General features: G+C 41.4%; 1 long non-coding RNA gene across 1 annotated transcript; it reads right to left on the minus strand.

Moving 5' to 3' along the window:
* Positions 1-6,025: 6,025 nt before the first annotated feature.
* On the minus strand, positions 6,026-10,079 carry LOC122479700. The gene is made up of 2 exons (XR_006296408.1): positions 9,923-10,079; positions 6,026-6,226 (listed from the first exon to the last, which is right to left on the minus strand). It is a non-coding gene; the product is annotated as an uncharacterized LOC122479700 (long non-coding RNA).
* Between the last annotated feature and the right edge of the window lie 15,781 nt (positions 10,080-25,860).

Consider the following 25,860-nt stretch of genomic DNA (forward strand, 5'->3'; position numbering starts at 1 on the left):
TGAGGGTCTCATCATGGCATTTCCAGGGGATGGGGTCCTAGGATTATACGGAGAAACATCCATGTGGTTGGCAGGAATGCACGAAGAAATCTTTCTTCCTTGTGTCCTTTTCTCCGTACATACCAGAAGCTCTTAGCTTGGAGAGATGGAGGGAGGAAAAGAGAGGGAAAGAAAGACTGAGAAAATAAGAACTCAAGATCCCAAAGAAATGCCCCTCCTCTTGCTGTATGTAATAAAGCAACAAGAAAGCAAATTGAAAATAAGTAGCAAAGAGACACAGTAGATGAGACTTTTAGTTGCATAGTTTGTGATTATATAAACATCACTTTCCTGGTCCAACTATGATATCATGCCAGAGAATTAACCTCTTCTGAGTACACATAGTCCCAGTTACATACACTATTGCTGGTTTGTAGGTAGTGATTTCTTGGTTTACTTTTAGCTTCCTGGGTACAAAATTTAGATGCAAATTGGGATAAATACAAATGATCACCTAACTAAGCGGCTACAGGGCATCTGAATGCATGGGAGGACAGCAGGGCTGGGAGCTCTCCCAGCATGGCTTTTTAGATCAGTAATGTTCAGGTTTGTAGGATCAGCCCCAAGAGTTCAAACTCATTTTCTAAATTCCTCACAGTCTTACCAAACACAGTTAATGATATTTAGTGGAACATTCTAAACTTATTTTGTTCAGTGAAAAAGATGTTTTTCCACAAATAGTCTCGCTACACTGATGAAAATGCCTACAGCTAGCATTGTTAGAACCCCTTAGATTATTCATTTAGACGTTTTATTTTTAATTTGTTAGCATCTGGGACAAATCCTGACAACAAATCTATGTGAGTGTTATTATCCATGCTTTAAATTTGACAATTCTGGGAGAGCTTATCTATCTCCAAAGTACTATCTCACATTACACTGTCTTCTCAATAGATTTGGGGGAACCATAAGAGAGAATTTTTCTTTTTTCTAGCCAGTGGGGGAAATTTGCAAAGCTGCTAATTTATGGACAACACTGATGATTTTAGAGACATCCTAAACTCTACTTCTATAAGTTACAATTATGAATTCTCAAAACCGTAGGCCTGTAGCTGAATGAATTTCCTATTGGTGCTCTAATGAATTACCATAAACTTAGTGGCTTAAAACAATGGATATTCATTCCCTTACAGTTCTGGAGGGCCAGAAGTCCAAAATGAGACCTACATGGCTAAAATCAAGGTATTGGCAGAGTGGGTTTCTTTTGGAGGCTGCAGGGGAGAAATCCGTCCCTTGCCTCTACCAGTTTCTGATGGCCGCCTGCATTCCTTGACTCATGGCCACACCTCTCTACTCTCTGCTTCTGTAGTCACACTGCCTTCTCCTCTTGCATAGTCAAATCTCCCTCCTTGATTTTATTAGAAAACTGTGATTACATTTAGGGCGCTCCCAGATAATCCAGGATAATCTCCCCATTTTAAGATTTCTAATGTAATCGATCTGCAAAATCTCTTTTGTCACATGAAGTAACATTCACAGATTCCAGGGATTAGGACGAGGACATCTTTGGAGGGCCATTATTCATCCTACCACAATGGATTGACCTAGCAGGAGGAGGTGAGTTGCAAAATGCAAATGCAGAGGAAGTAAAAAACCTCTCGCTAAATAACATAGAATTTAATAGTTGCTAGAGTTGAGACATCTAAAATGATTCACAAATCTATCATCTTCACCTAAACCAGTGCTTGGCATGTTGTAGGTATGCAAGAAATATTTTTTTTAATTTTTTAATGTTTATTTTATTTTTGAGAGAGAGAGCACAAGCTGGGGAAGAGCAGAGAGAGAGAAGGAGACACAGAATCCAAAGCAGGCCCCAGGCTCCGAGGTTTCAGCACAGAGCCTGACGCGGGGCTTGAACTCACAAACTGTGACATCATGATCTGAGCTGAAATCGGCTGCTTAACAAACTGAGCCAACCAGGGGCCCCAAGAAATATTTATTGAATGAATAGATGAATATAGCTCCCCTTGGAGATTGCAGGCAGAAGAAAATGAAAGTATCTGTAGAAAATAACTTCAAATTTTTTTTCATTACATTAAAACCAAATAAGTATGTTTGAAAACTTTTTTGTGAAAAGGATTTTCCATTTCCACAAAAGTGACTAAATCTCATTAAATGGGAAAATCGAATAGGTAACAATCTGGGATGGGGGTCATCAGTAAGCATCGATCCCTGGGTAGACTCATTCAGTGAAGCATACACCTCTAAAGAAAGTGGGAACAAACCACATTTTAAATGGGACCATTCCTTAATAATGGCCTGCCTCTAGCCTTTTCTTTGGGTTCTCCATCATACTGTACTTTATCTGGCTACTACTTTAATAACAGTGGGTGACTAAAGGGGGCGCCTGGGTGGCTCAGTCGGTTCAGCATCTGACTTTGGCTCAGGTCATGATCTCGCGATGCGTGGGTTCGAGCCCTGCATAGGGCTCTGTTGACAGCTCGGAGCCTGGAGCCTGCTTCGGGCTCTGTGTCTCCCTGTCTCTCTGCCCCTCCCCTGCTCATGCTCTCCCTCTCTCTCTCTCAAAAATAAAAAAGCATTAAACAAAAAATTTAAAAGAGTGGGTGACTAAAGGTATCATTCTAAATTTAGACTCAGGTCAGCACAATGGCTGGACAACTTCAGCTGTTTCAATTGGTACTAAATGGATCTGACTTTGGAATAACCAACTCCCATCCCAATTAAATCCTGGATTAAAGCAGTATGAGAACCAGACTCCTCTAACATACTTAACTTGAAAGAAGAACTGGGGCACCTGGGTGGCTTGGTCAGTTAAGCGTCTGACTTCAGCTCAGGTCGTGATGTCACAGTTGGTGGGTTCCAGCCCCACATAGGCCCCTGGGCTGACAGTTCAGAACCTGGAGCCTGCTTTGGATTCTGGGTCTCCCTGTCTCTCTGCCCCTCCCCCACTCATGCTCTGTTTCTCTTTATCTCAAAAATAAACAAACATAAAAAAAATAAAAAAGAAAGGAAGGAGAAAACGTGTGAATTGGAGAAGTCCAGATTGTAAATTATAAAATGCTTCTCTCAGCCCTCCTCTCTAAACAAACTCGCTTTCTATTCTCATTGACATATGAACTTGTTGCCTAATGAGCCAATTGAGATAAAAAGGTCACCCCCTATCAATCTCACTCTTGGGGAGCAGAAGGAAAATATCACAAAAGAGCCAGTACGAATTTTAAATAAAGCCGTCGTAACTGAGAATATAAAGATAGTATGGAAACTCCCTGGGAACAAGTGTATGCCTGTACACTCTATTGACGGCATTCTTACACAAACAAGAATTGACAGGGAATGTGTGTTCTGTGCTGAGGCCACAGCCGGGAATGGTTCATGTCAAGCAAGTGGCATCTGTTGTCTATCACCAGCAGCAGAAATCTGAACAATTCTGCCAGTGCAAGTGGGTTTTGTTTTGATACCTTGTTAGTGAAACAAAAGTACTGATGTTTCAACATAGTGGGTTTTTCCTCTTACGTTTTTCCCTTGGCAAAAATCTAAACAAGGCAAGAGCCTTAGAAAACCAGTGTTGTACTTTGTCTTGTTCTGTTTTAGAGAGAGAGAGAGCATGAGCGGAGGAGAGAAGCAGAGGGAGAGAGAGAGAGAATCCCAAGCAGGCTCCCGATGTGGGCTCGGCACTGAGACTTGGTGAGGAGTCAAAACATGAAATAGAATTTTGTTTCTCCAGAAATTTGATGAAAAATATATAACTTGAACAAAATGTTTATCAACATTTATCATCCACCATGGGCGATTTCATCCATCATGAAATCAATAACCACATTGTGGAAGTAAATGAGGACCATCCAAATGAGAACAGAAGCTATTTATCCAGAGCTTGGTTTAGCAAGAGAGCCACCATCACTTGTGTTTGGCAGGAACTGACTCAAAGGCAGACAGGGGAGTAGAAAAGTGCTATATTGAAAGAAATCTCAGATATGCTTAGATGGAAAGATGTTGGCACGGGCAAGATGGAGGCAGGCTCACTAGAAGCGGAGCTTGTTTCTCTTGGGAAGCATGTTTGGCTTTCTCTGGTCCTGAGTTGGAAACTGAAACAAAAATACAGAAGCCGGAGCCATTGACTAGGTCCTGACACTTCTGGGCCGATTGAACCAATGGCTGCAGAGGTTCTGGGTGAGAGCTCTATTGCCATATGTGGTCTGGCCATTGTCTGTACATTCAGTCTTTCAACATGAAAACCAGAATGTTAAAAAACAAAACAAAACAAAACCCCAGAAGGTTTAAGTCTGCTGAAGAGGCATTAGCATAGACTTGAAAGTTAGTTGTTAAGAACATTGTATCTGAAGGGGCGCCTGGGTGACTCAGTCCATTAAGCATCTGATTCTCGGTTTCGGCTCAGATCATGATCTCACAGTTTGTGGGTTCGAGCCCCACGTCAGGCTCTGCAGTTCTGTGGGGCTTCTCTCTCTCACTCTCTCTGCCCCTCCCCCACTCATGTGGGCTCTCTCTCTCTCTCCAAATAAATAAATAAACTTAAAATATACATATTATGGTCTATCAAAGAGAAGCAATTGAAGATGTTAATAATCATAAATAATCTGCAACTTCAAAGAATACTGTAGGCAATTTTAAGTGAAAAAAAATTATGAGACCATACTAAAAAATACACACTTCAGAAAATGCCAGTGACACAATTTTAGAAAGAGAGATGTTTAAGAAACTGATTAATGTACACAAATATATGCCAAAAATAATTATTCTGATGGATTTTTTAATGTGCAGATAACAAATATGAAGACTTTTTTAAATTGTTTTATTTTAAAGTATTTAGATACATATTTTATTGTAGAAAAAATGTTTATAATTTTTCTAGGTTTTATTTTTAATTTTTGTTTAACGTTTATTTATTTTTGAGACAGAGAGAGACAGAGCATGAGTGGGGGAGGGTCAGAGAGAGAGAGGGCGACACAGAATCTGAAACAGGCTCCAGGCTCTGCACTGTCAGCACAGAGCCCGACGCGGGGCTCGAACTCACGGACCGCGAGATCGTGACCTGAGCCGAAGTCGGACGCTTAACCGACTGAGCCACCCAGGAGCCCCTCTAGGTTTTTATTTTTAAAAATATTTTTTTCTGAATGAAAATTTAAAAAATTTTTACAAGTTTTAATGTCATAGAAAATACTTTCTATAATAAAAAAAGACTGCATAAACTATGCACGTAGAATTTAATGACAAATATGATTTTAAAAATTAAACAGAGACATTCTGGAAGTAAATGCACAAAAATATCAAACACGATTTTCTTGGGCTGGTAAGATTACTTTTAAAAATTTTTTTTTGAATAGAACTATTTTATAGGTCCACCAATATAATAAAATGAATTTGTTGGTCAATAAATAAAAATTTCAATGAAACATGTAATTGTAACTTTTAGGACCCCCTTTTCAAATATGTCTTGGTTTGGACAATAAATTATATAGTTACCCTATGTATCTGTATTGCCCACTCTTTCCAAAATTAGGTTCCTTGAAACCCTTTCTTCCTGATGGCCTTTGGTTTTCTGAGGATTTAGGTCTGAAAAAAGGACTTTTAAAAAACAAGGAAGGAACCGACAACTCAACAACAACAAAAACACCAACCCGATTAAAATGGGCAAAGGACTTGAATAGACATTTTTCCAAAGAAGTATACAAATGTCCAACAAGCACATGAAAAGATGCTCAACATCACTAATTAGGGAAATGCAAATCAAAACCACAATAGGATGCCTCATCATATCTATTAAGATGGCTACTCTAGCAGAAATAAAAATAAAAACAGAAAATAAATGTTGACAGGGATGTGGAGAAATTGGAAACCTTGTACATTGTTGGTAGGAATATAAATGGTGCAGCTGATATAGAAAAGAGTATGACCGACTCTTAAAAAATATAAAATGGAATCATCATATGACTGAGCAATTCCACTTCCGAGTATATACCTGTAAAAGTTTGCTGGGGCTGCCATAACAAAACACCACAGACTGGTGTCTTAAACAACAGAAATTTATTTTATTTGCTTACAGTTCTGGAAGCTAGAAGTCCAAGATCAAGGTGGAGGTGAGTTTGGTTTCTTCTGAGGCCTTTCTTCTTGGACGACAGATGGTCCTCCTGTTGCTGCTTCTTCACATGTTTGTCTCTCTGTATATTCATGCCCCTGTGGTGTCTCTCAGTGTGTCCAAATTTCCTTTCTAAAAGGAATCCAGTCACTGGGGCGCCTGGGTGGCGCAGTCGGTTAAGCGTCCGACTTCAGCCAGGTCACGATCTCGCGGTCTGTGAGTTCGAGCCCCCTGTCGGGCTCTGGGCTGATGGCTCAGAGCCTGGAGCCTGTTTCCTATTCTGTGTCTCCCTCTCTCTCTGCCCCTCGCCCGTTCATGCTCTGTCTCTCTCTGTCCCAAAAATAAATAAACGTTGAAAAAAAAAAATTTTTTTTAAATAAGAAAAAATAAAAGGAATCCAGTCAGATTGGATTAGGGCTCACCCTAATGACCTCATTTTTCTTAGTCACCTGTTAAAAGGCCTTCTCTTCAAGTACAGTCATATTCTGAGATACTGGGGGTTAGAACTTCAACATATGAACTTGAGGGGGACACAATTCAGCCTCTAACAACACCCAAAATAATTGAAATCAAGGTCCCAAAGAGATATTTGTGCGCCCATATTCATAGCAGCATTATTCACAATAGCCAAAAGGTAGAAGCAACCCAAGTGTCCATTGATCAATGAGTTGATCCACAAAATGCTGCATATACATACAATGGAATGTTATTCAGCCCTAAAAAGGAAAGAAATTCTGATATACGCTACAACATGGATGAAACTTGGGGACATTATGCTAAGTGAATTAAAACAGTCACAAAAAGACAAATAATGTATTCTACATATATGAGGCCCCTGTGAAGTTCATAGAAACAAAAATTACAAGGGTGGGTGCTAGGGGCTGAGGAGAGGGAGGAATGAGGAGTTGGTGTCTAATGGGTATAAGGTTTCAGTTTGCAAGATGAAGCAGTTCTGGGAATTAGTTGCACAACAATGTGAATACACTTAACACTACTGAACTGTACAGCTAAAATCGTTACGATGGTAAATTTTATGTTATGTACATTTTACCACGATTTTAAAAATTTTAAATGATAAGGGACCCCTGGGTGGCTCAGTCAGTTAAGCGTCCGACTTTGGCTCAGGTCATGATCTCACAGTCCATGAGTTTGAGCCCTGCGTCGGGCTCTGTGCCGACAGCTCAGAGCCTGGAGCCTGTTTCAGATTCTTTGTCTCCCTCTCCCTCTGCCCCTTCCCTGCTCATGTTCTGTCTCTCTCTGTCTCTCAAAAATAAATAAACGTTAAAAAAAATTTTTTTTAATTTGACTAATAAAATGACATAAATGTATACACACCTTGTACCATTGTTAAATTTCCTTGTTTTCATATGGTACTATAATTATGTAAGATGTAACCCTTTAGGGACACACGGTGAATAGAGGAAACCTCTCTGTATTGTCTTTGCAACTTCCCATGAATCTATAATAAACTTCAAAGCAAAAAGTTGTTTTTAAATCGCACTTTTGTGTTTAAGAAGGAAGTTATAGACTGCCAATTCAATCTCTTGGACCAGCATAACAGAACTTCACGGAGACAGAGATTAAAGAGTTTATTTAACCACAGCCTGCCCGTGAGGGTAACTTTGATCAGAAAGAAGGTCACAAGCTGGGACCCAGCAGGACCAAGTAGCCCATGTAATGATTATTACAAGTTATTAGCTGTCAAAGGAAAGAGAATCAACATGCTTTCTCTTTGGTACTGGGGCCTTGGTAATGGCTTCCTACTGAGAAGAGTTCCCAACAATAATTCTGCATGTCGAATGCCTCATTTACCCGACAGTAAACTATGAAGTATAGCCCAGATTCTCTTCCTGTATATCACTCAATATCACACTGTGAGGGCACAACCGACAGCATTGTTTCTAGCCAAGGCCAATTTGTAGTGGCAGGTTTTTGCCTCCAAACTCAGACATAAGATTTATCCCTTCCCTTGAAAAAAGATTGGTCTCCCTTCCCCCAAACTGGAGTCTAGAAACGTGTAAACGTTATGGGTGCAATCTGTCTTAACCACCAATTTTCTCTTTTTAAAAAAAAAAATTTTAACGTTTATTTTATTTTTGAGAGAGAGTGTGAGTTGGGGAGGGGCAGAGAGAGAGGGAGACACAGAATCCAAAGCAGGCTCCAGGTTCTGAGCTATCAGCACAGAGCCCAGTGTGGGGCTTGAACCCAAGAACCACAAAAATCATGACCTGAGCCAAAGTTGGACACTTAATCTACTGTGCCCCTCAAATACCAACTCTCTTAAGGAAGTCCCAACTTTTTTAATGACAAATTTGGAGGTGATGTCTAGAACTTTATCTAGTTCTTTCGCCTATGATTCAAATCTCAAATTTTCCACTGTAATGACTGCCTCTAGAAGAAATATTTTTGTTGCCTGGCTCTGAAAATAACTCACATAAGGCTAGTTAGAAAGAAAACTAAAGGAAGATCTCTTCTTTCAAGGTCATGTAACCACGGTGGTTTCATAAGCTTTTAAAAAAAATTTTTTTTAATGTTTATTTATTTTTGAGAGGGGGGCAGAGAGACAGGGAGACACAGAATCTGAAGCAGGCTCCAGGCTCCGAGCTGTCAGCACAGAGCCTGATACGGGGCTCAAACTCACAAGCTGTGAGATCATGACCCAAACTGAAATCAGACACTTAACTGACTGAGCCACCCAGGCACTCCTATTTCATAAGATTATAAAAGGAGAAACATACTTCCCTATTCACCAAGAAAAAACATCCCGTAAAGTGCCCAATACCAGGGCCTAACAAAGACAAATAGATGACACATCTTTTTTTTTTTTTTAAGTGTATTTATGTATTTTGAGAGGAGAGAACGCACGAGGAGGGGAGGGGTAGAGGGAAAGGAAGAGAGATGGAATCCCAAGAAGGCTCCATACTGTTAGTGTGGAGCCCAACTTGGGGCTTGAACCCAGGAACCGTGAGATTAGTACTTAAGTCAAAATCAAGAGTCACTTGACTGAGTCACCCAGGTGCCCCTTGATGACCCATCTTGTGTGATCTTGTAGCGCCATAGACTGGATGTTTGTGCCTCCCCCTCACCCAAAAATCATGTTCGTTACCAGTGAGTCTGCTTTGTGTGAATGGAGGTCCTGGTCCTTGGATTCTCCACGAGAGGATTTACATGGGGATCTGAGCTCAGAATAAGCGAACCAAGTGTAACTTGCCCCTAGGTTGTTTGGGGATTGGATATAATTGGGTCTCTCTGGGAGGAACTGTGAGATCCAGTGGAGTGGTCTCTAATGGAGGCTGTTTTCCAGTCATTTGGGAAACTCCTCCCACAGGTTGGGAATGAGGGGTTGACCTGACAAAGTTTTTACCAAACTGTCATGGAAGCCTTTCTCCATGGGGCAGAGTGGAGAGTGGGGTGTATCCACAATGCATATGCATTATAAATTTTTTTTAATGTTTTCTATTTTATTTTTGAGAGAGAGACAGAGACAGAGACAGAACATGAGCAGGGGAGGTGCAGAGAAAGAGAGGGAGACACAGAATCCAAAGCAGGCTCCAGGCTCTGAGCTGTTGGCACAGAGCCTGATGCAGGGCTTGAACTCAGGGATGGTGAGATCATGGCCTGAGCCAAAGTCACCAACGGAGCCACCAACTGAGCCACCTAGGCTCCCCAATGCATATGCATTACAAAGAGTCTAGGGGCTACCCTGGGGCAGAGGTGAAAGAGGAGAGGGCATGCACTGCACCTGTAGCTCTTGCTCTGTCAGGCCCAAGGTCTTGGAAGCCACAAGTTCAAGAGAGTGAGCACCCTGACTTTTAAAGTGGAGCTTACTTGTAACCGTCCTGGCCTCCAGCTCATGTCTCTATCGTTCCCCTTCAAGGACGTGGAACTCTGCCTTGGGGCATTCCTTCCACTGCTGTGTCTAGCTTCTACCTAATACGTTGAAACCAATTCCCCAGTGATGGTATATGAGGGGGGGCCGCTGAGAGGTGATTAGGTCAGGAGCGTGGAGCCCTCACTAATGGGATTAGTGACTTCACAATGAAGAAGCAGGCTCTTGGCATCTTGGTCTTGGACTTCCCAGCCTCTAGAACTGTGAAAAATAAATCTGTTGTTTTATAGGCCACCCAGCCTATGGTACTTTGATATAGTAGCCCAAACACGTAGCCTACATCAAAACAAAACAAAACAAAACAAAACAAAACAAACCCCAATAATATCTGTACTCTGATCACAGAATAAAAACTAATTCTTGTGTAAGTGTTCAAACTAAATACTATGAAATTCTTCTAAAGCCATTTTAGGGCCTGTCACAATAATGTGAAGTAGGCTTCCTTATCTTTCCATCTTCCAAACTATGTTCCCCCATAACAGCATTCAGTATGTATAGAATAATATTAATGATTGTTAAAAATCTTCTCTGCAGCAGGTACTTTAAAACATTAGCTCTAATGTTCTAACAACATACTCGGGAGGTATCATTAACCTGAAGTTATAGAAACAGAGGCTCAAAGAATTAAGTCAATTGCCCAAGTTCCACAGCAGAAAAGATTTCAACAAGAAAACAAATGTGGGCAGTAGTGAAGGAAAACAGAATTTTTAAAATGATATGTATGGATATGGTTGCAGCAAAAAGAAGGAAAATCATAGATATAAAAGGAAACTAAAATTTTAAGTGTAAGTGATGGCAATTAGGAAAGGGTTTTAGTTTTCCATTGCTGCTAGAAAAAAAAATTACCAAAAATTCATGGCTTAAAACAACACACGTTTATTATCCTATAGCTTTGGAGATCAGAGGTCCCACAGGATCTCACTGTGCTAAGAACAACATGTCAGCAGGGTTCATTCCTTTCTGGAGCCTCTAGAGGAGGATCCATTTCCAGGTTCTAGAGGCAGGCCTCTTTCCTTGGCTCATGGCCCCATTCTTCCATCTTCAGCCGTCAACATTAAGCCAAATCCTTTTTATGCCGCCACCTCTCTCTAGTTCTTTTTCTTCTGCCTCCTTCCTCTTTAAGTCCCCTGTGATTACATCGGGCCCATCTAGATAATCCAGGATAATCTTCCTATTTTTAAATCAGCTGACTAACAGCTGATTCCATGCGCAACCTTAATTCCCCTTTGCGCCTGTCGACAACCTTGAGTGGCGATTATCCTGCCTACCACAGACAGGTTTGAAGACTATGAGATCAATTCGTGCTACACAGACAAGTGAGCCTTAGGAATTCACTTTTCCGTTCTATCAGTATTTATTGTGTGCTTACAAAGCATCGGGAACTGTTCTAGGTGTGAAACCGGTAACCAAAGGGTTAACAAGAATACTAAGTGCAGCTGCAACTTCTTACTCAGACCTTTTCTCTTTTGCCTTTAAAACACCTGGACAGATGGATATAAAGGTAGGGCCAGAGTAAGCTTGTGCTTTTCAAGCGGTGCTATTACATCAGGATGAAGGAGTCCTATCAAAGCTGCCTGAAGGAGTCATTGGAAAGGTAGGACAGGATGGTGGGCCGATAGGAAGCCAGGATGAGCAAAATCAGCATTTCCTTGACTCTCCTTCTTCCAGGAGGCTTGCACTCCCATCTACTTGTTAGGCTGCGTTTCATAAATAAACACATTCCTTGCTGCATCCCCCATGTCTCAGAGATTGGTTTTACAGCATGTTGGGCATATAAACTTGGGTTCTGTTACAGGTGCTGCAGATAAAATAGAAAACAAGGCAGATTGGTTTGTGTTTTCACTGGGTTTTCAGTATAGCGCCCATATATTTATATTACATTTTAAAAATCTGTTAAGATGAAACAACATAGCAGTATAAATGACTTTCACTGAATATCTTTAGCCCCGTGGGTTCATAAGAGAAATTGTCTATTACTACCTTTACTTAGTCTGTCCTTATTTGGTTTGGTTTCAAGGTTATTTAATAGTAGTTCCCACAGTTTTCATTCCTGCTGTTTTCTGGAATAATTCATATAAAATAGGAATTATTTCTTTTTTGAAAATTTGATTGAACTCATCTCTAAAACTGTTCAGGCCTGGGTTTTTGTTTTGTTTTGTTGAAGTTTTCATTCCCAATTCAATTTATTTAATGGTTATTAATCTATTCAGATTTCTGAGACTTTATGTTTTGAATATTTGTCAATTTCATCCAGGTTTTGAAGGTTATTGCTGCACCATCATTCATAATGTTGGTTTATTATTTCTTAACATTTTCTGTGTCTATAATTACTTCTCCCTTTTTATTATTCATTTTGTGTCTATGTATTTTCTCTCTCTGGGTTGGTTTGTTGGCTTTTCTCTTAAATTCTGCCAGAGGTCTATTAGGATTATCTTTGGTTCCATTAATAATCCCCAATATTTTTGGTTTTATTAATGGATTTTTTTGCCCTTATGCTTATTATTTCCCTCCTTGTTTTCTTTGCTGAATGTGTTGGCCTTTTGTAATCTCTTATTTCCTAGCTTATTTCTCTTGCATTTTCTTTTTTCTTAATTTTTTTAATGTTTATTCAGTTTTTTTTTTTTTCAACGTTTATTTATTTTTGGGACAGAGACAGAGCATGAACGGGGGAGGGGCAGAGAGAGAGGGAGACACAGAATCAGACACAGGCTCCGAGCCATCAGCCCAGAGCCCGACGTGGGGCTCGAACTCACAGACCGCGAGATCGTGACCTGGCTGAAGTCGGACGCTTAACCGACTGCGCCACCCAGGCGCCCCAATGTTTATTCAGTTTTGAGAAAGAGAGACAGAATGTGAGCCGGGGAGAAGCAGAGAGCAAGGGAGACACAAAATCTGAAGTGGGCTCCAGGCTCTGAGCTGTCAGCACAGAGCCCGATATGGGGCTCAAACCCACGAACCATGAGATCATGACCTGAGCTGAAGTCGGACACCTAACCAACTGAGCCACTCGGGTGCCCCTGTCTCATGTCTTCAGTAAAATATACTTAGAGCTGTACATTGGTCTTTAGGTATTGTTTGTTGTGTTGCACAAATTTTCACATATGTTACTTTCATGTCATCTGTCCTAAATATTTTGTGATTATTCTCCTAATTTTGTCTTTAACTGAATATTATACTTTTAAATTTCCAGACTCGTGGGGTGCCTCGGTGGCTCAGTCGGTTGAGCATCTGACTTCAGCTCAGCTCATGATCTCATGATTCATGGGTTCAAGCCCCACGTTGGGCTCTGTGCTGCCAGCTCAGAGCCTGGAACCTGCCTTGGATTCTGTGTCTTCCTCTCTCTCTGCCCCTCCCCTGCTCATGCTCTGTCTCTCTCTCTCTCTCTCTCTCTCTCTCTCTCTCTCAAAAATAAATAAACTTGAAAAAAACTAAAAATTTCCAGACTTGTGAGATTTGTCTCTCAACCTGATGTTGATTTCTAATTCTACTTCATTATGGTCAGAGAGAATAATTTGCATGATGTTGATTCTTTGGAATTTATTGAGGTGGGTTTGTGTGTGTGTGTGTGTGTGTGTGTGTGTAATCTAGGTCATAGAAGATTTTTGTGAATGTCTCACATGTAATAAAAAATGTATATCCTTTCTGGGCTGCAAAGGTCTAGATATTTCTATTAGTTTGTGTTCATTGTGATTATATTAATATTATCAATTATGAATTGATTTTTCTATTTGAGTTTCTGAGAAGGGGGCTATACTACAAATAGAATTAATTTATCTATTTCTCTCTATTGCCTTGTCAGCTGTTGATTTCTATATATGTTTATACATGTATTTCATGATCATTTTATCTTCTTGATCAGTTACTCTTTTTACTTGCATAGTTTGCTTCTCTTTATCCTTTCTGATGCATTTCACCTTGAATGAAATAGTGTCAGTTACTAAAACAACTTCTCTCAGTTTCTTATTGTGCATAAAATCTAGGATAGCCTTCTTAAATCATTAAATTCTATCTTTTTGTATTCTAATATTTTAAATGTATCTTTGTAGATTCATATTTCTTCTTGGTTTCTTAATTAAACTGTCTTTGTGAGTTTTAGCCACTTAATTTTTTAAATAGCTGTTAAAGTTTATTTCTAGCTTCTTATCTTTATTTTTTTTCACCTACTCTACAATTTTAAAATTTACCCCCTTAGTTCAGTCTTCTGTATTTCTTTTACTTTCACATAGAACATTTCATTTCTGACCCTTCTGGGCATCAAATGTGTGGGATTTTTCTCCACACCAAGCAATCTGCAACACCAGTTGGGTGCCCTACAACTTAATTCTGATACTGTCTACATGGAGATAGCATCGGATCCCACAGATTAAGGGCTTAGTCTCATTAGACTGCCCTCTCACTTTTTTTTTATTTTTTTTTCAACGTTTATTTATTTTTGGGACAGAGAGAGACAGAGCATGAACGGGGGAGGGGCAGAGAGAGAGGGAGACACAGAATCGGAAACAGGCTCCAGGCTCTGAGCCATCAGCCCAGAGCCTGACGCGGGGCTCGAACTCACGGACCGCGAGATCGTGACCTGGCTGAAGTCGGACGCCCAACCGACTGCGCCACCCAGGCGCCCCTGCCCTCTCACTTTAGATGCCAATCATAATTAGTCCTCCAGTTATCCACAACTTCCATCCAACTTGGTTACGTATCAGAGGTTCTCATGGTCTCCTCCCCCTTGGATTCAATTATTTGCTAACGTAGCTCACAGAACTCAGGAAACATGTTTACCGGTTTATTAAAGAATATAATAAAGGATACAGATTAATAGCCAGATGAAGAGATCACATAGGGCAAGTTCTGGGAGGGTCCCAGGCACAGGAGCTTCTATCCCAATGGAGTTGGGGTGCATCACCTTTCTTGGACATGGATGTGTTCAGCAACCTGGAAGTTCTCCAAACCCTGTACATTCAGGATTTTTATGGAGGCTTCATCACATAGGTATGATCAGTTATTAACTTCATTTCCTGCCCCTCCCCTTTCTAGAGCATTCTGCTTCTAATCACATCTTGGTCTTTCTGGGGATCAGCCCTCATCCAGTAGACCACCCAGAGATATCTCATTAAAACAAAAGACACTCCTATCATCCAGGAAATCACAAGGGTTTCAAAAGCTCTGTGTCAGGAAGTAGGGTCAAAGACCAAAAATTAGAACAAGAGATGTTCCCGGTGTTCTCATTACTTAGGAAATGGCAAGGTTTTTTTTTTTTTTTTTTTTCAATATATGAAATTTATTGTCAAAATGGTTTCCATACAACACCCAGTGCTCATCCCAAAAGGTGCCCTCCTCAATACCCATCACCCACCCACCCTCCCCTCCCTCCCACCCCCCATCAACCCTCAGTTTGTTCTCAGTTTTTAAGAGTCTCTTATGCTTTGGCTCTCTCCCACTCTAACCTCTTTTTTTTTTTCCTTTCCCTCCCCCATGGGTTTCTGTTAAGTTTCTCAGGATCCACATAAGAGTGAAAACATATGGTATCTGTCTTTCTCTGTATGGCTTATTTCACTTAGCATCACACTCTCCAGTTCCATCCACGTTGCTACAAAGGGCCATATTTCGTTCTTTCTCATTGCCCTGTAGTATTCCATTGTGTTATATAAACCATAATTTCTTTATCCATTCATCAGTTGATGGACATTTAGGCTCTTTCCATAATTTGGCTATTGTTGAGAGTGCTGCTATAAACATTGGGATACATGTGCCCCTATGCATCAGTACTCCTGTATCCCTTGGGTAAATTCCTAGCAGTGCTATTGCTGGGTCATAGGGTAGGTCTATTTTTAACTTTCTGAGGAACCTCCACACTGCTTTCCAGAGCGGCTGCACCAATTTGCATTCCCACCAACAGTGCAAGAGGGTTCCCGTTTCTCCACATCCTCTCCAGCATCTATAGTCTCCTGATTTGTTCATTTTGGCGACTCTGACTGGCATGAGGTGATATCTGAGTGTGGTTTTGATTTGTATTTCCCTGATAAGGAGCGACGCTGAACATCTTTTCATGTGCCTGTTGGCCATCCGGATGTCTTCTTTAGAGAAGTGTCTATTCATGTTTTCTGCCCATTTCTTCACTGGGTTATTTGTTTTTCAGGTGTGGAGTTTGGTGAGCTCTTTATAGATTTTGGATACTAGCCCTTTGTCCAATATGTCATTTGCAAATATCTTTTCCCATTCCATTGGTTGCCTTTTAGTTTTGTTGGTTGTTTCCTTTGCTGTGCAGAAGCTTTTTATCTTCACAAGGTCCTAGGAATTCATTTTTGCTTCTAATTCCCTTGCCTTTGAGGATGTGTCGAGTAAGAGATTGCTACGGCTGAGGTCAGAGAGGTCTTTTCCTGCTTTCTCCTCTAGGGTTTTGATGGTTTCCTGTCTCACATTCAGGTCCTTTATCCATTTTGAGTTTATTTTTGTGAATGGTGTGAGAAAGTGGTCTAGTTTCAACCTTCTGCATGTTGCTGTCCAGTTCTCCCAGCACCATTTGTTAAGGAGACTGTCTTTTTTCCATTGGATGTTCTTTCCTGCTTTGTCAAAGATGAGTTGGCCATACGTTTGTGGGCCTAGTTCTGGGGTTTCTATTCTATTCCTTTGGTCTATGTGTCTGTTTTTGTGCCAATACCATGCTGTCTTGATGATGACAGCTTTGTAGTAGAGGCTAAAGTCTGGGATTGTGATGCCTCCTGCTTTGGTCTTCTTCTTCAAAATTACTTTGGCTATTCGGGGCCTTTTGTGGTTCCATATGAATTTTAGGATTGCTTGTTCTAGTTTCGAGAAGAATGCTGGTGCAATTTTGATTGGGATTGCATTGAATGTGTAGATAGCTTTGGGTAGTATTGACATTTTGACAATATTTATTCTTCCAATCCATGAGCAGGGAATGTCTTTCCATTTCTTTATATCTTCTTCAATTACCTTCATAAGCTTTCTGTAGTTTTCAGCATACAGATCTTTTACATCTTTGGTTAGATTTATTCCTAGTTATTTTATGCTTCTTGGTGCAATTGTGAATGGGATCAGTTTATTTATTTGTCTTTCTGTTGCTTCATTGTTAATGTATAAGAATGCAACTGATTTCTGTACATTGATTTTGTATCCTGCAACTTTGCTAAATTCATGTATCAGTTCTAGCAGACTTTTGGTGGAGTCTATCGGATTTTCCATGTATAGTATCATGTCATCTGCAAAAAGTGAAAGCTTGACATCATCTTTGCCAATTTGATGCCTTTGATTTCCTTTTGTTGTCTGATTGCTGATGCTAGAACTTCCAACACTATGTTAAACAGCAGCGGTGAGAGTGGGCATCCCTGTCATGTTCCTGATCTCAGGGAAAAAGCTCTCAGGTTTTCCCCATTGAGGATGATGTTAGCTGTGGGCTTTTCATAAATGGTTTTTATGATGTTTAAGTATGTTCCTTCTATCCCGACTTTCTGAAGGGTTTTTGTTAAGAAGGGGTGCTGAATTTTGTCAAAGGCCTTTTCTGCATCGATTGACAGGATCATATGGTTCTTATCTTTTCTTTTATTAATGTGATGTATCCCGTTGATTGATTTGCGAATGTTGAACCAGCCCTGCATCCCAGGAATGAATCCCACTTGATCATGGTGAATAATTCTTTTTATATGCCGTTGAATTCGATTTGCTAGTATCTTATTGAGAATTTTTGCATCCATATTCATCAGGGATATTGGCCTGTAGTTCTCTTTTTTACTGGGTCTCTGTCTGGTTTAGGAATCAAAGTAATACTGGCTTCATAGAATGAGTCTGGAAGTTTTCCTTCCCTTTCTATTTCTTGGAATAGCTTGAGAAGGATAGGTATTATCTCTGCTTTAAACGTCTAGTAGAACTCCCCTGGGAAGCCATCTGGTCCTGGACTCTTATTTGTTGGGAGATTTTTGATAACCGATTCAATTTCTTCCCTGGTTATGGGTCTGTTCAAGCTTTCTATTTCCTCCGGATGGAGTTTTGGAAGAGTGTGGGTGTTTAGGAATTTGTCCATTTCTTGCAGGTTGTCCAATTTGTTGGCATATAATTTTTCATAGTATTCCCTGATAATTGTTTGTATCTCTGAGGGATTGGTTGTAATAATTCCATTTTCATTCACGATTTTATCTATTTGGGTCATCTCCCTTTTCTTTTTGAGAAGCTTGGCTAGAGGTTTGTCAATTTTGTTTATTTTTTCAAAAAACCAACTCTTGGTTTTGTTGATCTGCTCTACAGTTTTTTTAGATTCTATATTGTTTATTTCTGCTCTGACCTTTATTATTTCTCTTCTTCTGCTGGGTTTAGGCTGCCTTTGTTGTTCTGCTTTTATTTCCTTTAGGTGTGCTGTTAGATTTTGTATTTGGGATTTTTCTTGTTTCTTGAGATAGGCCTGGATTGCAATGTATTTTCCTCTCAGGACTGCCTTTGCTGCATCCCAAAGCGTCTGGATTGTTGTGTTTTCATTTTCGTTTGTTTCCATATATTTTTTAATTTCTTCTCTAATTGCCTGGTTGACCCACTCATTTGTTAGTAGGGTGTTCTTTAACCTCCATGCTTTTGGAGGTTTTCCAGACTTTTTCCTGTGTTGATTTCAAGCTTCATAGCATTGTGTTCTGAAAGTATGCATGGTATGATTTCAATTCTTGTATACTTATGAAGGGCTGTTTTGTGACCCAGTATGTGATCTATCTTGGAGAATGTTCCATGTGCACTCGAGAAGAAAGTATATTCTGTTGCTTTGGGATGCAGAGTTCTAAATATATCTGTCAAGTCCATCTGATCCAATGTATCATTCAGGGCTCTTGTTTTTTTATTGACCGTGTGTCTAGATGATCTATCCATTTCTGTAAGTGGAGTGTTAAAGTCCCCTGCAATGACCACATTCTTATCAATAAGGTTGCTTATGTTTGTGAGTAATTGTTTTATATATTTGGGGGCTCCCGTATTCGGTGCATAGACATTTATAACTGTTAGCTCTTCCTGATGGATAGACCCTGTAATTATTATATAATGCCCTTCCTCATCTCTTGTTACAACCTTTAATTTAAAGTCTAGTTTGTCTGATATAAGTATGGCTACTCCAGCTTTCTTTTGGCTTCCAGTCGCATGATAAATAGTTCTCCATCCCCTCACTCTCAATCTAAAGTTGTCCTCAGGTCTAAAATGAGTCTCTTGTAGACAGCAAATAGATGGGTCTTGTTTTTTTTATCCATTCTGATACCCTATGTCTTTTGGTTGGCGCATTTAGTCCATTTACATTCAGTGTTATTATAGAAAGATACGGGTTTAGAGTCATTGTGATGTCTGTATGTTTTATGCTTGTAGCGATGTCTCTGGCACTTTGTCTCACAGGATTCCCCTTAGGATCTCTTGTAGGGCTGGTTTAGTGGTGACGAATTCCTTCAGTTTTTGTTTGTTTGGGAAGACCTTTATCTCTCCTCCTATTCTAAATGACAGACTTGCTGGATAAAGGATTCTCAGCTGCATATTTTTTCTGTTCATCACATTGAAGATCTCCTGCCATGCCTTTCTGGCCTGCCAAGTTTCAAAAGAGAGATCAGTCACGAGTCTTATAGGTCTCCCTTTATATGTGAGGGCACGTTTACCCCTTGCTGCTTTCAGAATTTTCTCTTTATCCTTGTATTTTGCCAGTTTCACTATGATATGTCGTGCAGAAGATCGATTCAAGTTATGTCTGAAGGGAGTTCTCTGTGCCTCTTGGATTTCAATGCCTTTTTCCTTCCCCAGTTCAGGGAAGTTCTCAGCTATGATTTCTTCAAGTACACCTTCAGCACCTTTCCCTCTCTCTTCCTCCTCTGGGATACCAATTATGTGTATATTATTTCTTTTTAGTGTATCACTTAGTTCTCTAATTTTCCCCTCATACTCCTGGATTTTTTATTTCTCTTTTTCTCAGCTTCCTCTTTTTCCATAATTTTGTCTTCTAGTTCACCTATTTGCTCCTCTGCCTCTTCAATCTGAGCTGTGGACGTTTCCATTTTATTTTGCATCTCATTTAAAGAGGTTTTCAGCTCCTCTTGACTGTTCCTTAGTCCCTTGATCTCTGTAGCAAGAAATTCTCTGCTGTCCTCTATACTGTTTTCAAGCCCAGCGATTAATTTTATGACTATTATTCTAAATTCACTTTCTGTTATATCATTTAAATCCTTTTTGATCAGTTCATTAGCTGTTGTTATTTCCTGGAGATTCTTTTGAAGGGAATTCTTCCGTTTGGTGATTTTGGATAGTCCCTGGAGTGGTGCGGACCTGCAGGGCACTTCCCTTGTGCTGTGGTATATAACTGGAGTTGATGGGCAGGGCCGCAGTCAGACCTGATGTCTGCCCCCAGCCCACTGTTGGGGCCACAGTCAGACTGGTGTGTGCCTTCTCTCCTAGGGGCGGGATTCACTATGGGGTGGCATGGCCTGTCTGGGCTACTTGCACACTGCCAGGCTTGTGGTGCTGGGGATCTGGTGTATTAGCTGGGGTAGGCAAGGTGGGTAGGCAAGGTGCACGGGGGCAGGAGGAGCAGGCTTAGCTCGCTTCTCCCTAGGTGATCCACTTCAGGAGGGGCCCTGTGGCAGCGGGAGGGAGTCAGACCCACTGCCGGAGGGGTGGCTCCGCAGAAGCACAGCGTTGGGTGTTTGCATGGAGCGAGCAAGTTCCCTGGCAGGAACTGGTTCCCTTTGGGATTTTGGCTCGGGGATGGGCGAGGGAGATGGTGCTGGCGAGCACCTTTGTTCCCTGCCAAACTGAGCTCTGTCGTCCCAGGGCTCAGCAACTCTCCCTCCCTTTGTCCTCCAGCCTTCCCGCTTTCCGAGCAGAGCTGTTCACTTGTGACCTCCCAGATGCTAAGTCCTGCTTGCTGTCGGAACACACTCTGTCCGACCCCTCCGCTTTTGCCAGCCAGACTCCGGGGCTCTGCTTGGCTGGCAGGCTGCCCCTCCGCCCCGGCTCCCTCCCGCCAGTCCATGGAGCACACACCGCCTCGCCGTCCTTCCTACCCTCTTCCGTGGGCCTCTCGTCTGCGCTTGGCTCCGGAGACTTCGTTCTGCTAATCCTCTGGTGGTTTTCTGGGTTATTTAGGCAGGTGTAGGTGGAATCTAAGTGATCAGCAGGACGCGTTGTGAGCCCAGCGTCCTCCTATGCCGCCACCTTCCATGGCCGGAAATGGCAAGGTTTTTAAGAGCTCTGTGTACAGGACATGGGAAGAGACCAATACAGATATTCTTTATTGTTTCATGCCTCCCTTCCTGCTGCCTTCCACTGGATGCAGAGAAATTCATCCTGCTGGAATGAAGTTATGGATTCTATTTCTACTCTTCTGGTGGTTTCCCCTAATTACTAAGACCCATTCTTTCCCCCATCAACTTCTCTATATATCTCTTTTTCATCCTCTCTTCCCTCTCAATAGGCATGCCAACCACATCAAGATAAGTACAGTAAAACCTTGGTTTGCAAGTATAATTCGTTCCAGAAACATGCTTGTCATCCAAAGCACTCATATATCAAAGTGAATTTCGAGAACCATTGGCTCAGTTGTGATCATGTGACATTCAGTGTCACATACTACTCATATTGCAAGATATTGCTCCTTTATCAAGTTAAAATTTATTTAAAATGTTTGCTTGTCTTGGGGCACCTTGGTGGCTCAGTCGACTGAGCGTCCAACTTCAGCTCAGGTCATGATCTCAAGGTTTGTGTGTTTGAGCCCCATGTTGGGCTGGTCGCTGTCAGCATGAAGCCTGCTTCAGATCCTCTGTCTTCCTCTCTCTCTCTCTGCCCCTCCCCCATTCGCTCGCTCATGCTCTCTCTCAAAAATAAATAAACATTAAAAAAAAAAATGTTTGCTCATCTTGCTGAACACTTGCAGAACAAGTTACTCACAATTCAAGGTTTTACTGTATATTAGTTCCCAAGCAGCTTACTGCTCTCAGCTCCTCCACCTCCAGGCCCTTGTATCCTAAATACACCCTCCCAATTTCCCCAGGGCAAGCCTCAGGATCCTGGCTCAACCCCATAGCACCAGCAGAGATCTGCCTCCCAATCTGGACAGACCCACCATGGAGCCTGCCAGTACTCAGGGGTCGCCTCCCTAGGGCTGGTGTTGGGGGGGGGACAGTGTGGACTTTCAGATCCCTGCCAGCCCCGGTTCTGTGCGCCAGCAGCATTCCTCCAGGTGATGTCACGTGGTGGTGGGAGGGTCCACTGTCTCTGGATTCCCATTAGCGCATGTCTCACCCAACCCCCTCTTCCTAAAGCAGCTCTTGGTAGGGATGATCTGGACACCATCGCACAGACCCTCCCTGTCTGCCCCACACAGCCCTGGGCTGGACTGTCGGGAGCTTTGTGCGAGACCTGTCAGGACATCACACCCTGCTCTCAAGTCAAGGCCCTCGTGATCATTTTCATCTTTTGTTGAAAAAGGGAGAAGAACGTTGCACGCCGAAGAGGCAGGATTGTGCAGTGGTGGCTGAAGAGTGGACAGGAGCTTGAGTTTCAGTTTTCTTATGAGAAATTTTCCAGAAAGAATATCTTCACTGTGAAATAAAGGCAGAAAATAGCAATATTGTCCTGACAATAGCAGATCACGATAAAGAAGTATCAGTAGGGGTTTTCCTTCAGATTTTAGGACACTGTACAAAGGGCTAATACCAATCCTTCAATGGGAAGATACTTTAAAAAGGTACCTGTGTGGTTGTTGATTTATATAGTTAGGCATAATACCTTGCCTCACCTAACTTGACTGGTGTTGACCTTCTCTGGCAGGGCTTACCTCAGCTTGCCTTATAGTGAAGCACTGATAATAACTATCCTTAAAAAGTTGAAGTTCTGACGTGAGGAAAGAGGAGATTTGTTTTCTGATTCATAGAGCACAGGAATGATCAGTGACTTGAAATACAGATATTTTTACTTTACTATGAGATAGGATTTACCATTTAAAAAACCCTTTCATTCAATGATGTTGGAGGAAAGACTGACTTCTCTTTCTATTCTGTCTATACAAAGTATTACCAAACTGTGGTCATTCAATGGGTTATTTCTGTGAGGGTTCAAATGGAGTCTGGGAGATTTGATGGGGTGTGGTAAAGTGGAACCCAAACATCAGATGGGGATTGCACCTGATAACCTTTAAGTTAATAATTAAGAGTGCTGGCTCAGAAATAAGACATACTTGGTCCAAATACCAGCTCTTCCACTTTCTATCTATCATGTACAGTTTTAAACTTCACGCCATGAAAGTTAGATACTACGTACATTGTTATTCTTAATTTTAATTGGAGTGTTAAGTCACTTACACTTAATGTAAGAATTGATATGGTTGGATTTAGTTCTATAATTTTATTCTGTGTTTCTTGTTTGTTCCATCTGTTTTTTGTCCTCTGTCCCTCTTTGCCTTATTTTGGGTTAAACATTTAGCCAAATACCACGCTGTGTGGGTGCAAGGTGAGACTCTGCCAGGCCCAGCAGAGAACAGCTGTTGGGGAACAGTAAGCTGAATAGAGATTCCAAAGTTTCTCCAGGGTTGGGAGACATAGGCACTTGGACCAGCCAGAATGGGGAGACCCCACAAAGCACCAGGCATTTAGTTGGCATCTTGGAGGGACTGTACTTTAGGAGTAGGGTTACTCTAGGCTTTAGAAAATGGCTATTTTAGACTCATGTTAACAAACAGCCTCAAAAGAATGAAGGTGATTGATTAGTAAATGAACTGCCTTCCAGGAAAAAAAAAAAAAAAAGGCATGACTCTCAAAAGGAAGACAACAAAATCCAGATTCAACATAGAATCATCCATGTCCTGTGAGAAATGCAAAATGTTGGCATGAACAATTTCGTCCAGCCACCCAACCCCCTTCACTGAGAGACTTGACCCAACTTCATCATGACTTCTAGCCATGTCCCTGGGACAACCCAACAGGACTCAAGTCCCTGTCTGGGAAAACTCAAGGCTGCCAAAAGAATTTACTGTTTGTTCCAGCTGACACCTGGGATAGGCCTCTGACCTCCCATTTCTGAGAGCATCCACTTTAGAAAATGTACAATGGTTGATTCTTTCTCTGTGCCTTTGAGACGGACAAGAATCTTCTAACCCCCAGAGATGTCTTTTTCAAGGACCTGAGAGCCATTCCTTTGAAATGTAATCATCAAGAAGGATATGGCCCCTGCCTCCCAGGCTCTGTGACAGGATAGGGGCTGATGTTGGCAGACACAGATGGCTTAATTACACCCTTTGACCTCCTTCTGTGTTTTGCCTTTAGCACAGTCCAGCCTTTAAAGGGCCTTCTGCCTTTTGTTTCAGAGGAGCAGAGCTCAGGTTACACTGGGGTCTCCCTGCTACTGCAGTAGTACTGGATAAAATCTGTCTTACAGCCTCTAACTAGTGTTTGAGACAACAGTTTAACAACTAGCTTTGTTTCTCTTTGGCAGCAGCATACCATAGATAAAAAATTATGAAAGAGGCACACACACACACACACAAAAGCAGGAAATCGTGACACATTCTGAATATGTGTCACATATTCAACACAATGTTGATCACGGATGATTGTACCTCCCAGCACTGGAGGACCTCTGGAATCACTGTTCTCTGCTGGGCCTCACGAAATCTTACCCTGCACACTTATGCCTTAGTGTTTGGGTCCCTGGGCAGGATTTGGAGGCTTCTTTCTACAGCTCCCTTCCCTCTGGGACCTGGCCCTACACATTCTCACCAATGCAGTATCTCTTATATCTCACAGATTCTACTTTTCCACACTGCAGTCTGGAATGTGCCCTAGGCAAAGAGCTACTAGAGCACCTGGGGGCTTCCGTCCTGTGTTTCCCCTCTCTCAGCTTAACAGTCCATGCTGTGATCCCGCGTCTGAAAATAGCCTTGGGTCTTCTGTGCAGTTTTGCAGTTGCTTACAGTGGGAAGGCTAACCTAGAATCTGTTATGCCATCATGCTGGAAGCAGAAGTCAATTACTCTTATATTAGAGATGAGAAAATGGAAGAATGGTAAGGTTTAACAACGCATCCAAAATCACACAGCAGTTTAAGTATCAGAGCTGGAATTCAGACCCGGGCAGTCTGACTTCAGAGCTCCTCATTTAGTTACTGAATGAAAAATGGCCTCTATATACATGCAAGCTGTTTGGTTCAGTGTCAGGAGCATAGTATGTCCTTAACAAAGTGTAGCTGATTATTCTTAAAGACCCTAAATTATGAATTGGTATCAATCCTAGCTCTTCAAAACAGAAGATGGTCAATAGGACATTCGCACCACCACATGAGTTGGGATTCTTGATTAATACTAATCTTTACTACCGTCCTACCATTAGCAAATGAAAAATGGGCATTTGCTGAAGTCCTTTATTGCTTAAGTCCTGCTTATTTGCATGCACAAAATATTAAATCTTTAGTCGGCTTTTTTGCCATTAAATTCTACCTCTATTCATTAGAAATATAAAGCAAAACAAATAAAATAATCCAAGCAATCAGGCATGGATGGGGACTCCTATCAATTTCAAATCAGTAGCTATTGTGCAGTAATACCCCCATCTGGCCATAAAGCAGATTGCAGCAGAATGAGGGCACAAGTTCACAAATGCAAATATTTGTAATAAAACCCTGCTCTTAATCTACCATCTAATATTTAATTCTTTTTTTAAAGTTTCTTTTTAGGGGGGGAGGGGCAGAGAGAGACAGAGAGACAGAGAGACAGAGAATCTTAAGCAGGCTCTGTGCTCAGTGCAAGGACCAATGTGGGGCTCAAACTCATGAACCATGAGATCATGACCTGAACTGAAATCAAGAATTGGGCACTCAACTGATGGAACCACCCAGGCACCTCTAATTCTTAATTCTTAATCTACCACCTAAAT

Source organism: Prionailurus bengalensis, chromosome C1, assembly GCF_016509475.1.
Source record: "Prionailurus bengalensis isolate Pbe53 chromosome C1, Fcat_Pben_1.1_paternal_pri, whole genome shotgun sequence".
NCBI lineage: Eukaryota > Metazoa > Chordata > Mammalia > Carnivora > Felidae > Prionailurus > Prionailurus bengalensis.